Source organism: Protopterus annectens, chromosome 3.part0 (genome assembly GCF_019279795.1).
Source record: "Protopterus annectens isolate FY-2018-M chromosome 3.part0, PAN1.0, whole genome shotgun sequence".
NCBI classification, from domain to species: domain Eukaryota; kingdom Metazoa; phylum Chordata; order Ceratodontiformes; family Protopteridae; genus Protopterus; species Protopterus annectens.
The window spans coordinates 1,436,508,487-1,436,524,853 of record NC_056731.1 but is presented as its reverse complement, the minus strand read 5'-3'; positions in this window follow the sequence as shown (position 1 = coordinate 1,436,524,853).

The window sequence follows — 16,367 nt, the reverse complement described above, 5'->3', positions numbered from 1 at the left end:
GACATGGCTTTGTAAGTCAAATGGAGATCACCTTTAAGTAGGCAATATGAGACAGAGAATATCTGTATTCTTTTGAGTCTGTCCATGTAGGACATGTGTTTAATGCTTAGGATCCTCTTCGTGAGGTACTTCTGTAGCCTCTCCAGCTGTTGCAGGTGTCTAGTGAGGTACATGTCAAATGGGGCATTATACTCAATGATTGGTCTAATGAGGGAAGAGTAGAGAGAGACAATGACCCCTTTTTGCCTGGATGCAAAACCCTTGGTAATGAGATGTGCCACATAGAAGGACATTCTGGCCACAGTGGCAAAGTGGTGGTTGAAGGAGAGGTTACTGTCAACCTATGTCCCCAGATCTCTTATAATGCCTTTAGTGCTCAGTGGGCTCCCATCGATGTGGTAGTTAGTAGTAACTGAGTTTTTACCATAGGGGATGACGACACTTTTTTTTTGGCGTTAAGCTTAAGGCCATGGTTTTGACACCAATCATTGGTCTCAGTGACACCTTTCTGTAGGATGTCTGTATCACTTGGGGAGTTAATAATGGCTCCCAGCTTGCAGTCATCTGCGAACTTGGTCAGCTAATGTCCCTTTGTGTTGGCCTGCACTTCTGAGAAGTAGATGCCGAACAGAAGAGCACACAGGACCAATCCCTGTGGGACTCCACTCATGACTGGTCAGCAGTTTGACTTGTAGTTCACTATTTTCACACTGTGTTTTCTATCTGTGAGCCAATTTGCAACCCACCTAGTGACATAGGGGTTGATATCTAGTTTGGTGAGTTTATCTATAATTCCCAAGTGACAAATGGTATCAAAGGCCTTGGCCAGATCGAGGTAGGCTTTATGCACTGCCTTATCTTCACTTCACTTCACATGTGGGAACTATTACTGATATATTAATTTTCAAGTGCATGGGTGTAGGGCACACATGAGTCTGAGTATATATGTGCTCACTCACTAAAAAGCTCCTACCCTTTGGTGGTGTTTTTACATTTATTTTAATGGGATGAAGAATAACTGACCAATAAACTTAGTAATACATGCTAATCAGCTTTCTCCATAGTGCACCACTGAGCAACTGGTTTGCACGTACGATGGCAACATGTTTCAGTATGTGAGATTCATATTTAATGTACACAGCTTGTACTTGAGAAGTACTTATGCATATATGTTATAGTAGAAATAGCTGTTAGATACTATTGTGTGCATACTGTAGTTTATATTGGAAATGTGTCATAATTTTTAAGACATTAGAAACTGTTGGTATGGCCTTCCTCATTTCCGCTAAGTTAAGATACAAGCAAAAGTCGTTCTCTGTTTAAATGGAAAATAGTAATATATTTCTATTGGTTCACATTCCTTTGCATAAACACACTAAGCAGACACCTGCTGCTAAGCTTTTCCTGTGGCAGTAGGTGTATAAGCAATGAGTTCATTTTTGGTATACAAATGACAGAGGGCTCAATTCCAGCTCATTCAAATTTTTTATACATGTCGGCAGGATGGCATTGCATAAGTTAAGTGTGATAATTCCTGCAAATGTGAGAGGAAATGACTACAGTGAAGTACTGTATAAAAGTGAACATCATTTTTATACATCCATTAGTCTAAATAAATGCTAAAGTAAATGTTTCAGTGTACTGCCCTTACTCTGCTTTAACTCTGAGTTCCTTTAGCACATCAAGTTTAAGCAGCATTGCATAGAGGTAACTGTCCTAGTGCTGCCAATGCCATAGGACCCAAAGAGCCATTCATAGTCACTCAGCATTAGTGCATGTTGTCAAACTCCAGACAAATGAGGACAAAAAGTGAAGGGCTTCATAAGGGGGAATTTCTGCCTGGTGTGTGGTGTGTGATTCTATTTTTGACTAGATTAAAGGTGTGAAAATGCTGTGGATAGGAAAGTGGTGAAATGAGGAGGAAGCAGGGGGAAGAACAAAGGGAAAGCAATATAGGAATGTACCGAAGGAAATTAGGAAAGAACCATATATATCCACTTCTTCAACAGTGTATAACAGTGTAATATGAACATTAATAGCAAAATGAATGAATTTGGACTGTCACCTCACCACATATGGGTGACGACACTGTAATCATGTTGTATAGTCAATTGGACCAAATCAGGTGTGTTGAGAAGACATCTGTCCAAAGCAGAGAGCTATGTATGGGACAAATTTTTTTTTTGTAAGACAGGTGCCCAGTTTTTTTATTTTCTTTCAAAAAGAGAGGAATGTTGGGGAAGGGATGTAGATATGTCAGGGTCAGGTACGTAGGGTAGATGAGGAAGCAGGTGCAGACAAACAGGACAAACAAGACAGAGACAGCAATGGTGATGGACACAAAAGTTTATGGGACACCATGACTGGGGATAAGCAGGGGGCATCAGAAGAATATGCCTGTCAAGCATAGGAACAGTGAGAATCTAGTCCTCACCCTCAGAACTGTCATCAATTTCCACATCCTTGGCTTCCTGTTGGATTGCTTGACATTTAGAATTTCTCTGAAATCTAGCAAGCAACATCTCCAGACAGCTGAGACGTGTACAATGGTATATTCTATGATCTCACACACCATGGAGGGCTACAATGCTTTCTATACATTCAGGCCACAAACTGACTGTGAACGAACCAAGGGAGAAGGTGTACCTATCTTTATTAGTGGTAAGTAACCTTGAGACTGGTCAAACAGAATGACTTTCTTGAGCTACTCCATGTCCAATTAACTACAGGCAAAACCCTCTACAGCATCATAGGTCCTCAACCATGAAACAGGAAAAGCATTCCACATACATGGACTTACTGGAGTCACTTGCAATACAGCCCAACACTTTACTCATGGGTGATTTTCATTATTCTACCATTTGGCTGGGAAACTTACATGATTACAAACATGCTGGCTCAGAGTTTCTTGGACTTTTTCAATGCAAATCCTCTGGAACAGCTAGTCAGCACAATCACAAGAGGCTCAAATGTCCTAAACAAAGTACTTATTAACATGTGAGAGCATTGCACCCCTCATGTGATTTCCTCAGTGGTATGATTGGACCATGAATTAGTCTTGTTCAATGTAATTATAAAATCTGATACCCCATCAAGCTCAAAAAAACTTAAGAATTTTTCAAAGACAAATTACCTCCTAAGTGATGGTATAAGAAGTTTCAAAGCCTCTCAATTGCAGATAACATGGACTGTTATGCAGAGGTGTACACCAATGTCCTGTATAACCATTTAATCAGTTGTATAGAATCACGTGTACCTGACTGGATTAAAACCAGGTCTTGCAGAAAAAAACAAGCCATCCTGGTGGACCCCTAGTGTAAATAGGTTATACAACAACAGAAAAAAAAACTTAAGTCTAAGAATAAGAGGGAACTGGCTCAGCACAAGAAGAAATCCCTCTTTACCTTAAACAAACAAATTAGAGAAAGGGGACATATGCTTTGTTTGTAAGTCTGCTTTCTGAAGAAGTTGGTGCAGAGCACCGACGAAAAGCTTGGTTTTAAGCTTAATAAAATTTTTCAAGTTGGTATTTTCGTTTATTGGCATTCTGAATACAGAATTGGATTGAAGTTTCGATTAGATTTTGGATTACCAAGAGTTCTTTAGAGGTCTCTTAGAGTCTCTTAGAGGTGTGGCGAACTGAAAAAGCGATATTTCCTTAGTTTGTTTTTTCGTTTCGAGTTGTGCAGAGAAATTAGAGATCTTGTCAAGTCCTCCTAAACTAATTACAAAGCAAAAATAGCCCCCCAGCTAAGAATAATCACAAGGCATCCTTTAACTACATCTAAAATCTAAAAGTGAATACCCAGCTATGTGCTGAACTGGCTGTGGATGGCACCACCCATACTCAACTGGAGGTAATAGCCAACCTACTAGCTTACAGATTTTGGAGCAAACTTCATACTCCCTTTCCCCTTCAATCATCCCCAAACTATACCTGCCACCATTTCCCATCCTATTATCTCAAGGAAGCAGATCATCTTGGAACTTTCTAAGGCCAAAAGCACAGCATTAGTGGGACCAGAGAATATCCCACATTTCCTTTTAAACAACTTAAAACATGACCTAGCAGACCCATTGGATCCCTGTTTAACCACACCCTATGAACTTGCTATGTTCCGGCAGAACGGAGGACAGCAACAGTAATCCATATGCACAAAAGGGGACCATCAACTGATCCAGGAAATTATATGCCCATAAGCTTGACTAGCCTCATCTGCAAGGCCATGAAGATAATCACTATGGACCTTATTAACAAGAACATAGGAAATCTCCAAACTCTGGACCCACCCCAGTTCAGATTTGTTAAAGGTAGATCATGCTTGTTAAAAATGTTTGACTTCTTTGAGAAAGTCAGCATGGCCCTGGATGAGGGGAAAGGCAGTGCATACTGCTTATTATGACCTAGCCAAGACATTTGACACAATTCCCCTCTCAGATATTATAGAGAAACTATCCTAATTAGGAATTACCCCTACATTTCTAGATGGGTAGCCAACTGGCTCACCAACAGGGCACATACCGTAAAAGTGGGTGACTTCACCTCTAGCAAAGACCAGTCACTAGTGGAGTAAAACAAGGTTCTGTGTTGGGCCCCTTATTGTTCAGAATTTATTTCTCAGAAGTCTAGGCAGACTTGTATGGACTGTGGCTGACCAAGTTTTCTGATGACTGGAAATTGGGAGCAATCATTGGTTCATAGTTTCATAGGTTCATAGAAGGTTACTAGGCCAATGTCCCTAGAGCCCTTACAAGCCTAGCTATATCCTGAGCTGCCCCAATTGTCAGTGGTTAGGTGAGTGAAGTTTTCAGAGGTAAGGTCTGTGGTAGTTAATACCTACTTCCTCTCTCCAGTAGGGACATGGGTGCCACCCCAGGAGTGAATTTGTGGTCACCCATCTATTGATCTAGGTTGCATTTGAAGAGCATCATGGAAGGGCTCTGTTTCACATGAATTGGAAGCTTGTTCTAGAGAAGGAGTAGTCCCTGGGAGATGTATCTGTCTTTCAAGCATGACCTGTTCATGTCAGAGGCTAGGTTAAGATTCCTGGAGTAAGTGGCCTTCATGCAGTTTCCCAATGATGTTATTATACTGCTATAAACTGTTAATATACTGCAGAAAGGTTTAACATAAACAAATGACTGATGTCAAAGCCATGGATTAAAGCTAAATATAAAAAAGGTGTTTGTATTCCCTTAGGAAAATATGACATCTCTGCTAATTACATTATAGATAGCACCTCCCTAAGTGTAGAGTCAGTTTTACATGATCCAAGTACTCAGGTAGATAGCAAACTGAGCTATGACCACCATTTATCCAGAGTAGTAAGGAAATCCTTCTATGTGGTACATCTTATAAGTAAAGGCATCACATGTAGCTCTAAAGATATTGTAATTCATTCTACCTGGCCATCATTAGACCAATAATTGAATGCAATGCTCCCTTTTGCATGTACCTCACAAGACACCTGCAGCAACTGGGGAGATCAACAAGGTTTCACACCAAGAAATTACAGGGTGCACAAAACAAGTGAAAATGTGGAAAGACTGAAAGCCTTGTCACTGTATTCTGTCTCCTACAGGTTGCTAAGGGGTGACCTGTGCCTGGCTTACAGGGCAGTCTCTAACCTGGGCCTGGTGGAAGTGCTATGCATTTGTAAATCATACTGCAGGAGGGTCACTCACTCCAGAGATCTTATCCTAGCCTCTGACATGGACAGGTCATACCAAAGAGATAGATATATATCCCAGAGACTGTTGCTTCTCTAGAACAAGCTTCCAATTCACATGAAACAGAGCACCTCATTGACCGTCTTCAAACACAACCTAGATCAATGGATGGGTGACCACAAATTCACTCCTGGGGTGGTTCATTATTAACTACCATACACCCCTACCTCTGTAAACTTCACTCACCTAACCACCAACAATTAGGGCAACTTGGGATAAATATGGCTAGGCTTGTAAGGGTTCTAGGGACATTAGCCTAGTAACCTTCTATGAACCTATGAACATATGTATAAAGCTTCTGAAATGGCTCAGAGACACCTCTAGGGAAGTGGTAGGCACAGTGAGAGGTGACTGGCAATCATATAAAATTGACTTTTCTGCTGTAAATGTATACACATTATAACAATTGTGTTGAAAGCATACATACCAATTGAAGTATGTCATATTCCTTGGTTTGTACAAACCTTCACTTGTTTGTTGTTTTGGTGGTGGGGAAGCCACCTACCATTTGTGTGTTGTCATAAAAATGTGTTCAGGTTTGAAAATGTTTAGTCATCCTGTTATTTCAGTGGTAGACATAATACATTCCTAAAGTTATACTTCTTGGTTTGGACCAAACATTAATCTGTATGCGAGCCTGGTGTGGTACAACCACATAACCTTCAGTTTTAATGACTGAAATGTGTGTTCCCAGGATTTAATGTTGACAAACATGTACATAAGCAGAAATTTAGTTAGATGATATTTATGTGTTGATTCCTTCTCTGCTTTATGTCACATAGGGTTATGGCACCTGAATGTACAAATCCACGTAACCCCCCTTTCAGTGACTTAGCAAATTATGTCATATTGCAGGTGCTCAGGTGGCCTGCAGGTGCCATGTTTGAGAGAGGACATGGGGATATGGCTGCCAGAATGTAGATTTGGAAGCAGTTACTGAACAACGTCAATGCAGTTGGTGATCACACCAGGAATTATGATTAGGTGCATCATAGAGCTACTGATATGATTTCATCAGCCCAGAGGAAAGCAGCTACAGTTGTCTGTGAGCAGCTGGCTACTGGGGTGGTGGGGGCTGATACTGAGCCTCCAGTGACATCAAATTAATAGTTTCTGTTCACTGACACAGATCCAGAGAGCTCAGTGGAAAATGCACACCAACATGTGATTGATGTCGGTGCTGATGTGTCTGGGAGGACAACTATGTCCCAAGACAATCTTCCAGGTTAACTTACATATAGCAATTTTTGGATTTGCTTTTAAACAAAATATATTAAAAAATTAAGAAATACTTCCCTAGGAAATTTCTAGACTTATATGACACACGTGTTTATTACACATGGCAGTAGGTGTATGGGTCAGCCAAGCTTCAGTTAAAAGTATTCTTAATGGAATATTTATTCACTGTCTCCCTGTGTAATACCCATTTGGATGTATAATTTGCATCCTGCTCTTTTTTAATTTCTTCCAGAACCACCAAGAGTGGGGTCATCTGCACATGGTAAGCAACAACTGTTTTTTGGGATTATTGATCTCCATTTGTCAGATGCATGCATTTATCTGTATGTGTGTGGTAGGTGCAATGAGTATGTGTATTGCTGTACTATACGGAATAGTGAGACCAGTGTTAGTTTGTTGTCATATAAATTGTTTAAGCTATTTAATATAGTATTAATTCCATCCCTGTGTCTGTTGCTTATTATCAGAGATGATCCGGGTGGTGGAAGTGTAAGACTCTTACTATCTGATGTCAGAAAATCGGTAGACTCTGATGATGATGGTGGTCAAACAGAGGCAGAGTCAGTGGGTGCAGAAGTTGAATCTGACAATGTGTTTGACATTCAGCCATCCTGTATATTTCCCTCAGGCACATTCAGTAGACTTACACGTGCCTACTCCACTAAGCCTCAGATATTGGACAAGTGGAGGGTGACATTTGAAAAGGGTAGTGTGGTTACTGCTGCTTCAGTGTGGGCTGAAACTGGACATAGTCCAAGTGTGGGTGAAGTACAGTGCAGGAGGGCTACTGAGGTGCTCAAATAAAATAAGGCCTATTGTCCATTATCTGAAACTCATCATATCTTTAGGGTCATCATGGAGGCATGTTCCACTAGGGGATCTGAGGATATGCTTAAGGTTGTAAATGTGACATAGACTGACATGCATGACTTCCTATGCCATGTGGTTGATTCAATGGATTTGGTGTGTGATGATCTGAGGTAGTGCCAGCTGTGCCAGAGGCAGTAGGGCAGTGAATGGCTAACATACTCCAGCATAGCTAGCTGGAGTTTTGTAAAAAATTATAGATCATTTGAATATCAAACTGAGTTGTGCAGATGCTTGTGTTAAAAATTATTTGCAAAGTTCCTTGCGTTAACAATTTATCAACAGTGGGTCCTGCTGGACAGAAAAGAAATATACATGTATGTCAGTCTGAATTGTTGTAACTGATAAAATGGATATATTTAAAAGATGATACTGGAAGGGAAGGGGTTAAGCTCAGACCAGTTAACCTTAAGAAAAATAGCCTGACATGTAATAACTTGGTTTAGGCTATAAAGATTTTATCTCAATGGTCTGAATGCAGTCAGAGACACAGTGTCTGTGAAAACACTGAGAAGCAATTCTGATCTATTGTCTTCAGTGGTGAATTAATTGCTATCCTGGGGTGCCGGACAATGGCTTGTAAGTTTCTGCAGAAAGGGTGGAAGTGTTGGAATTGTTTTACAGTTTCCAGATGCTGTAATAAACCTTAGCTAAAGTTATATGTGTGTATTGAGACACATCATTGCCAGATCCTGGCTCAGTTTCTAGTAAGAGGGTAGTGTAGGAACCACAGAGTTAGCTGACCAGATGTGTTGTCGCTCTGTAACCAGCAGTGAAATTGTATTTGAATAATAGTGAGAGATTTGAGGAGTGCACTCTGTTTTTGGACCTGACAAGATACCCATCCACTTTTATCTTGCCTTGCTTTATTAAGTAACTACTGAAAAGTAATTCTTCAGTCAGTTAAAAAATATAGTGAGATTAGTCAAATGTTTTTTTCTGTATCTGTCTGAGTCTTTCCATCTGTGTTTTTTTTCCTGTGGTTGAAACTCTGGTGTTTATTGTAAATAGATATTCAGCATTTTCATTTTTTTTTACTATTTTCCACCTGTGTTGTTTTTTTTTTTTAATGTATGTGATTGAAACTCTGGTTATTGTAAATAGATATTCAGTATTTTCATGTTTTTTATTATTCATTATTATATATACCTAAACCTTTCATCATGGCTGGTCTTTTAGAAAATATTTAACCTTTGAGAGTACTTGCAGTTATTTAGTGGCACTGTGGCTCCAGGTTCTTGAAAGTCTTGCTGCTTGTTTAAACACTACAATTTGTATATATAGTAATTTTAATAAGTGTAATTGGGCACCCTGGTAAGAGCCTTAAAGTTGCTGGCTTTGGGTGTTCTGGTGGCAGTAAATCTACCTTATAGTTTGAGTGGAGGTGGCAGAGTGGATATGCTGTGCCAGCCTTTCCCAGGAGGGTGCTTGTGTGTGTGTGTGTGTGTGTGTGTGTGTGTGTGTGTGTGTGTGTGTGTGTGTGTGTGTGTGTGTGTGTGTGTGTGTGTGTGTGTGTGTGTGTGTGTGTGTGTGTGTGTGTGTGTGTGTGTGTGTGTGTGTATGTGTGTGTGTGTGAACATCAAAATCTCAAAGAGAGTGTGTCTGACAGCTACTTTGAACAGGAACACTCAGAGCTCTGATTTCACAGAGATGGTGGTGGAGGACTTGGCTTGGAACACCTGGCTGAGGACTCAGCTCTATAGTGGTCAGAGGGGAGTCTTATTTGGGACCTGGAGAGAAAACCCATACCCAGGACTGAAGTATGCTTTCTCTGTGTGCTCTTAAGGGAAATTGTGCTTGGTGCAGAGCTGCATCTGAAAATGCTGTGTGTCTATTTTTTCCCACAGTGAACATTCTGCACTGGTGTTGCTGGGGAGGATTGAGGCTCCTTGATCACTGGCCCCGAGGAAGGATGTCACAGGGTGAATGGCACAATGGAAAGGGCAGTGTCTGTGATGGAATGTCAGCTGGGAGAGGGACAGCATCCACATGGATGCAGGTCAGCAGCAGCATCTTCTGCTGTTAGACTGCATGGCTTTGACTGGTCACAATCCAATAGTGGCTCTACTTCTACTGCTCAGTCAGTGATTGAAGTGTCCACACCCAGATGTGGTAGGTTATGGGGTCATAGTCCTGAGCATAGTTGTGAGAACAGCTCATCCAGCAGACACAAGTCACATTCAGGTAGCAGCAGCACTTCTGATCATGGGAATGGACATGGCAGTGCAATTCCTGGCAGAGCCAATACTCGCACTTGGGGGTGACGACAATGAACTGTTACCTCTACCATGCACTGTTCACACCTTTTCAAGATGCCATTACATAGAGCTAGCACAGAACCTGGTTGGGTTCTTGCAGAGATTCACATGCATATTTCCTAAATACCCATAGAGATACAGACACATACGCATAACAGGTACATGGGTCATTTGTGAGGCTTGGAGCTCATTCTGTCTCACTGGCCATTTAATAAATTATCTAAATTTCTGCCTGTGTGTCTTTCTTACTGTCACACACTCACTACCATTTGTATCAGCCTTGGCCTTCTGCCACCCCCCCCAAAAAAAGCAACACCCTGTGCAAATGATGATAATTGTACCATCTCCTTGTTTCTATCTTTTTGACTCAGGGAAACATAAGTCTTTTGTCTGATGCACAGGGTACACAGCTGACTGAGTACTTAGTAGTGTTTGTGATGCCTTTTGAAAATTGTACTGCTTTCTTACAGGTTTTGTATTGTGTGTTTCTTTGATGCATAAGGTCTTTTACTTAACAAAGAGCACATTTATAGGCATAAGTCAGTTCTGTCAAATATTGATGTCATTGTTGTAAAACTCAAAAACCTTCTAACTAAGTAGAGCAGGTAGCAGTATGCAAGGATCTGCCATTTATTTGTATTCTTAGCCATTTATTTTCCTATTTCAGGTTCAGTACTTACCTTGACAGTTCAGCAGTTGCAAGTGTTTTATTTGGGGCTGACTCTATGTGATTCTAGCAATACACTGCCATTTCATGGGTAATTAAGGGTTGTTAGTGATGCTTTGCATCAATTTTACTGTATGTATGTGCATAGGATAAAAGTTGCACCCATTTGGTAGTCAGTTTGTGTGCTATCTGTTGCCTCTTGGCCAGTGTAAGGGCATATTGTGCACACCTACATCTACCGACATCCACAGTGGCTGGAGGTTGCCCCTCTGACTCCTCACTTGCATGTGGCTGTGGTGACCTTGCCATTAGTAATGGGATTTGTGCCCCTTCCACTTGGTGTTCCAGTTGAAGCTGTTTTTTCAGGATAATATTGTGCAGAATAGCAATGACAGTGAACATTTCAGCACAGGTACCAGGATTGTACTGCAGGGCTTCCCCGAATGAATCATGTGAGAACCTTGACTTCAGCAGCCCAAACACACTCTCTGTGATATTTCTTGTTTGAGTTTGTGCCTCATTATAGTGTTCTTCTGTGAGTGTGTGTGCACTTCTGATGGTTGTAATCAGCCACCGTTTGAGTATATACCCTGCATCACCCAATACATGACCTTGTGGGATATCCTCCCTAGAAAACCTCTGGTAGAGCTGAATGTTGTGCCAGACATGGGAGTCGTGGTAACTGCCAGGGATGCCAGCATGGAGATTCAGGATTATTCCCTTAGCGTTACACATGGCTTGGCAGTGAATGGAGTGGAATCCCTTTCTGTTTATCTACACCCTTCTCTTTTCCTCTGGGGTGCTTTGATTTCAATGTGCATGGAGTCTATGGGACCCAGGACTTCAGAGAAGTGTGCTACAGGATAGAAATCATGCATAGTTGCAGCTCTGTCCTCAGATATACAGAGAAAATGCATGTAGTCACAGGCATGCTGTAGCATAGCATTCAGGAATTGATGTAGGATCCTGGATGCTGATGCCTGTGACACCCCCAGCATATCCACTGTTGGTCTCTGGCAGGCTCCTGTAGCTAATATTCCTAGTGCAATGCATACCTTAGTTTCCACAGGGGTTGCTCGCCCTCAGTTTTCCCTTGCTCTCAGTTGAAGTTGACAGAGGTTGCAGAGTTCCTGTAGTATATCTTTTTAAACCCTATAGTGCTGTACTCTTTCCACATCATGCAGAACATGAAAAGTTAAATAGGGTCTAAGCACACTTCTTCTTGGCCAAGATCTATCAGCAGTAGCAACAGCATAGATGTGGGCCTGTTGCATATACATATACAGAAGGGCAACGGCAGCCCCTAACATTCGATCTGTGTAGAGTAGTTTCTGATGCTGTATTCCAATAGGTTTTGGAATTCGAGGAAAAAACCTGTGATGAGTGTACATAATTGCTTTATAGCTTGTTGAATAGCTCCACCATCTTTGATTGGTTCATTAACATACAGTTCAGTTGCTTATGCTGTAATTAGCATGCCACAATGTTTACCATATTTGCACGGCTCTACATACTATGCAGAGCAGCTACCATGTGCGCATCATGGTGTAATGTGCACATTGTCTTAGTGCACTGTGTAGGCTTTATTGAATCCATTTGGTGTTTATGTTGAATCCAGCCCACAGTGTAGGCTCAATAACTCTGTTAGCTGCTAGCGGCATGCGATTGTGAATGACAGTGGGAGGGAGAAGGAAGACATAAACGCAATTCAGACAACCTTACCAGCACTGGGTGTGTCACTCAGAATACACTTATGAAGTGCAGAAGTTAACTGTAGCAAGCTTTTAAACGGAACTAAACAGCACATATTTATCATATTTGAGCTATAACAGACAAACTCTCCTACCTATACTGATAAATGTTTTACACTGTGAAGTACTTTTTTACAATACAGTTAAAGGAGGATACAAAATGCACTATACACCTCGTTTCCGAGAGTATAGCACAGATAAGAGAAGAATGAACACAATGCAAAGAGAAGACAGTTGCATTGGTGCAAACATTCATAAATTATCATGTGGTCAATCACTGCACCAAATACGTAAGCCACATGTATACAAACAACTATGAGTGTACAAGTGTATTGTTTTGTTAATATTATAGAGGTAATGGGAATTGCTTGTATGCATATGATTTGATTTCCTGCTACAAAGTTGCTTCTTTGTCAAAGAGAGATACATACTCCCACTGTCTTGTAGTTTCATTAGTATGATAGGTTAAATCCAGAGCTGTGTAAAAATCTCCAATGTGTTAAAATGTTTTTTTTTTATTAATATTAATAGTTGCACAGCAAGCTGCTTAGGACACACACGGTGAAATGTATAAATATTTGGTACTTACGTATTATCGCAACCAGATTTTCAAGGTTAAAATATTCGCTTGTATTTTCCTTAAATAAACGGAATTAACAGTATTAAAACTAAATAACGTCTTTTCTATAAAAGTTTTAAGTTATAGTAGTATTTAAACTTGAAAACACAGAGAAAAGAACATTTGAAAATAGCTTGACCCTTTTTTACCGCTATTTACGCATGTCCGTAAAGCATCTCTGCATGTGCTCCATTTCTCGTGCTATACAAAAGTTGTCAAAGCTCTAGTCAAAAGACATATAGTTATTAACCATCTAAGTTGATTGCTGTAATCTTTGTTTTGTGAAAAATGTGATTGTGGGATTTACCTAACACAGATAAGGAGGCAATTCAGTTATTTCAACAGTATGGAATTATACACAGTTTAAAGGAATGCAGTTCAGGACATGAAATGAAATTATACTATGGAAAACAAATATTTTGAAATGCAACTCTACTAAATGCTACCAGCATATAGGAGTTCGAAAGTAACTTTTTTGAAGGAAGTAGAATTTCTTTCATAACTGCTGTTCGTTTTATATACTGTTGGTGTAAGCAGTTAACTAGCATTAACTTTTGTCGTGAAGAATTGGATATGGCTGACAAAACAGTTATCGACTGGAGTAATTATTTAAGGGATGTATGCACCATGGAGTTGGAAAAACAAGAGAAGAAAATGATCGGAGGGCCAGGGCATATAGTGGAAATTGATGAAAGCTTATTTACTCGGAAAAATAACAGCGATTCTACCTCAACAGTGGATTTTTGGAGGATCTGTAGGGAAGCGAAAGAAACATTTGTAGTAAAAGTGCCTGACAGAACTGCCTCTACATTGTTTGACCAAATACAAAAAAACATCAAAGAAGGTAGCATTATATACTCAGACTCCTGGAAAGCATACCAAACAAAACAACTGGAAAAAGCTGGCTTCAGCCATGACAAAGTTAATCACAGCTACAATTTTGTTGACCCTGACACTGGAGTGCATACACAACATATAGAAAGAATGTGGGGCTCAGTAAAGTGGAGAAACAAGAAACAGCGAGGAACTGCACGTCACCATCTACATTCCTATCTTGTTGAATATATGTGGCGGGAAACACAACTATCACATTCAAAAGACTGCTTTGAAGAACTACTAAAAGCCATCGCTAACAACTTTCCTCCACAAAAAAGCAGAAAAACCACACCAAGTACCACACCAATTAACCAACCAACTACTTCCAAGCTGTCAACAGTAAAAAACAAAACACCCAGTGAACAATCCACATCTTCTGAGCTATCTACACTGACTATCAATATAACAACAACTGAAGAATCCACAATTTTAGAACCCTAATAGCTATGAAAATTAATGACATTCGCATATACTGAATATATATGACAACCAAGAAAGAAACAAAGCAGTATTCTGAATTTACTTATATTACATTGCATATGTACCATTTAATAAATACAGTTTAACCATTAAATACTTTTCCTCAGTCACTTACCTTGTCTCCATTTTCTTCTTTTTTGTTTTAAGTAATCCAAGAACTGAATAAAGGAAAATAAATCTCATCCCAACAATAAATGCCAAACCAAAAGCTCCTTGGTTGCTAGCGATAGCTCCAACAGTCCTTTGTAACCAAAGTAAGTTCCAATAATAGCTCCCAAAGTCCTTCGATAAGTCCACCAAAGTCCTTCGATAAGTCCAAATTTTAAAATAACATCGACTGCCCCAACGATAAATCCAAAAGTCCTTTTTAACCAACCGAAGTTCAAACGATAGCTCCCAAAGTCCAAAAACACTGATTGTCCCAACGATATATCCAAAAAAAAACCACAAATGAAGTTTCAGCGATAGTTTCCAACTCCTTCGATAGCGATCCCCAAATTTTTCGATAACTCCTTCCCATACGAACACCTTCCAACGATACATCCAAAAGGAAAACGATCCCCAAATCCTTCGATAACTCCATTCTGATACGAACACCTTCCAACGACAGCCAAATCGGTAAAATCCTTCCATGCGACCATCTCCTTCCGACGACAGCTCCGAAATGGAAAGCACCTTCAAAGTTCAGCTATAAATATACGTACCAACGTAACGCTCGTTTTCAGCACACTACGCACCTATCCAAAAAATTTACCCATAAAAACATTAAAAAAAACCCCACCAATATCCCAGCATACTTTTAGACACACTACCCTTCCCTAATACACTATATTTTTTTAAATTTAAACTAAAGGCGGAAAGTAGAGTACATCGCAAAATCTGGTTGCGATAATACGTAAGTACCAAATATTTTTAAGTTAATGGAAGTTGTCTTAAGAAGCGCAATTTCATTTAGTGCAAATGCACTGTTCAACAGTTTATATGATAAGGACATCATAAATTAGATCTATGAATCGTGTGTGTGTGTGTGTGTGTGTGTGTGTGTGTGTGTGTGTGTGTGTGTGTGTGTGTGTGTGTGTGTGTGTGTGTGTGTGTGTGTGTGTGTGTGTGTGTGTTGCACACCTTGTCAACACATTGAAACGCACAGCTCATAGGATAGGTAGACCATGGTTGAAGTCCTACTTTTTTTTTTTTTTTTTATTTTAATGATAAAAGTTAATAACCATTTTTTTGTAATAGTGCGGAGTTTTAGTCCTTGCCGTCTTGTTTGCATGTTGGTCACCTGTTTGCAAAAATGGCTTACTGCTGCAGACAAAAAAGATAATTACTACTTGCAAAAATATGCATTGTTAGTTGTTTTCCCTTCCTTTGTGCAAACATGCTAAGCAGCATTCAGAGCAATCAACATTCATGCATAACACCTGCAGATCCACAACACCTGCAGACAATAAAGATCCATTGTAACTGGCAAAAATAGATACATTGTTACTTGTTCCATTTTCCTGCACATAAACATGCAAGAGGCTTTGTGTGGTGGTCAGCACACTAGAGAATAATGAATGTTAAAAAAAAAAATCTGCCCAGCTTTACTTGTGGCTCTAGGTGTAGGTTCATGGACACAATACAGAAGCCATAGTTCTAATCTAGCACACTCCAAATTTTATTAATGCTGTTCCACTTAATTTTATATAAAATTAACAAGATAATTATACATAACAATAAGTATGTATAGCAGTTCATTTCATATGAATTATGTGTGCATCTGGGGGTTTCCTGACAATTATGTTTCTGTAATTAAAAGTTTCTTTTCTGCCCTAAGATGGACTTCATACTTTACTGATAGTCATCTACACAACTCACATAACACAAGTACAGCTGAA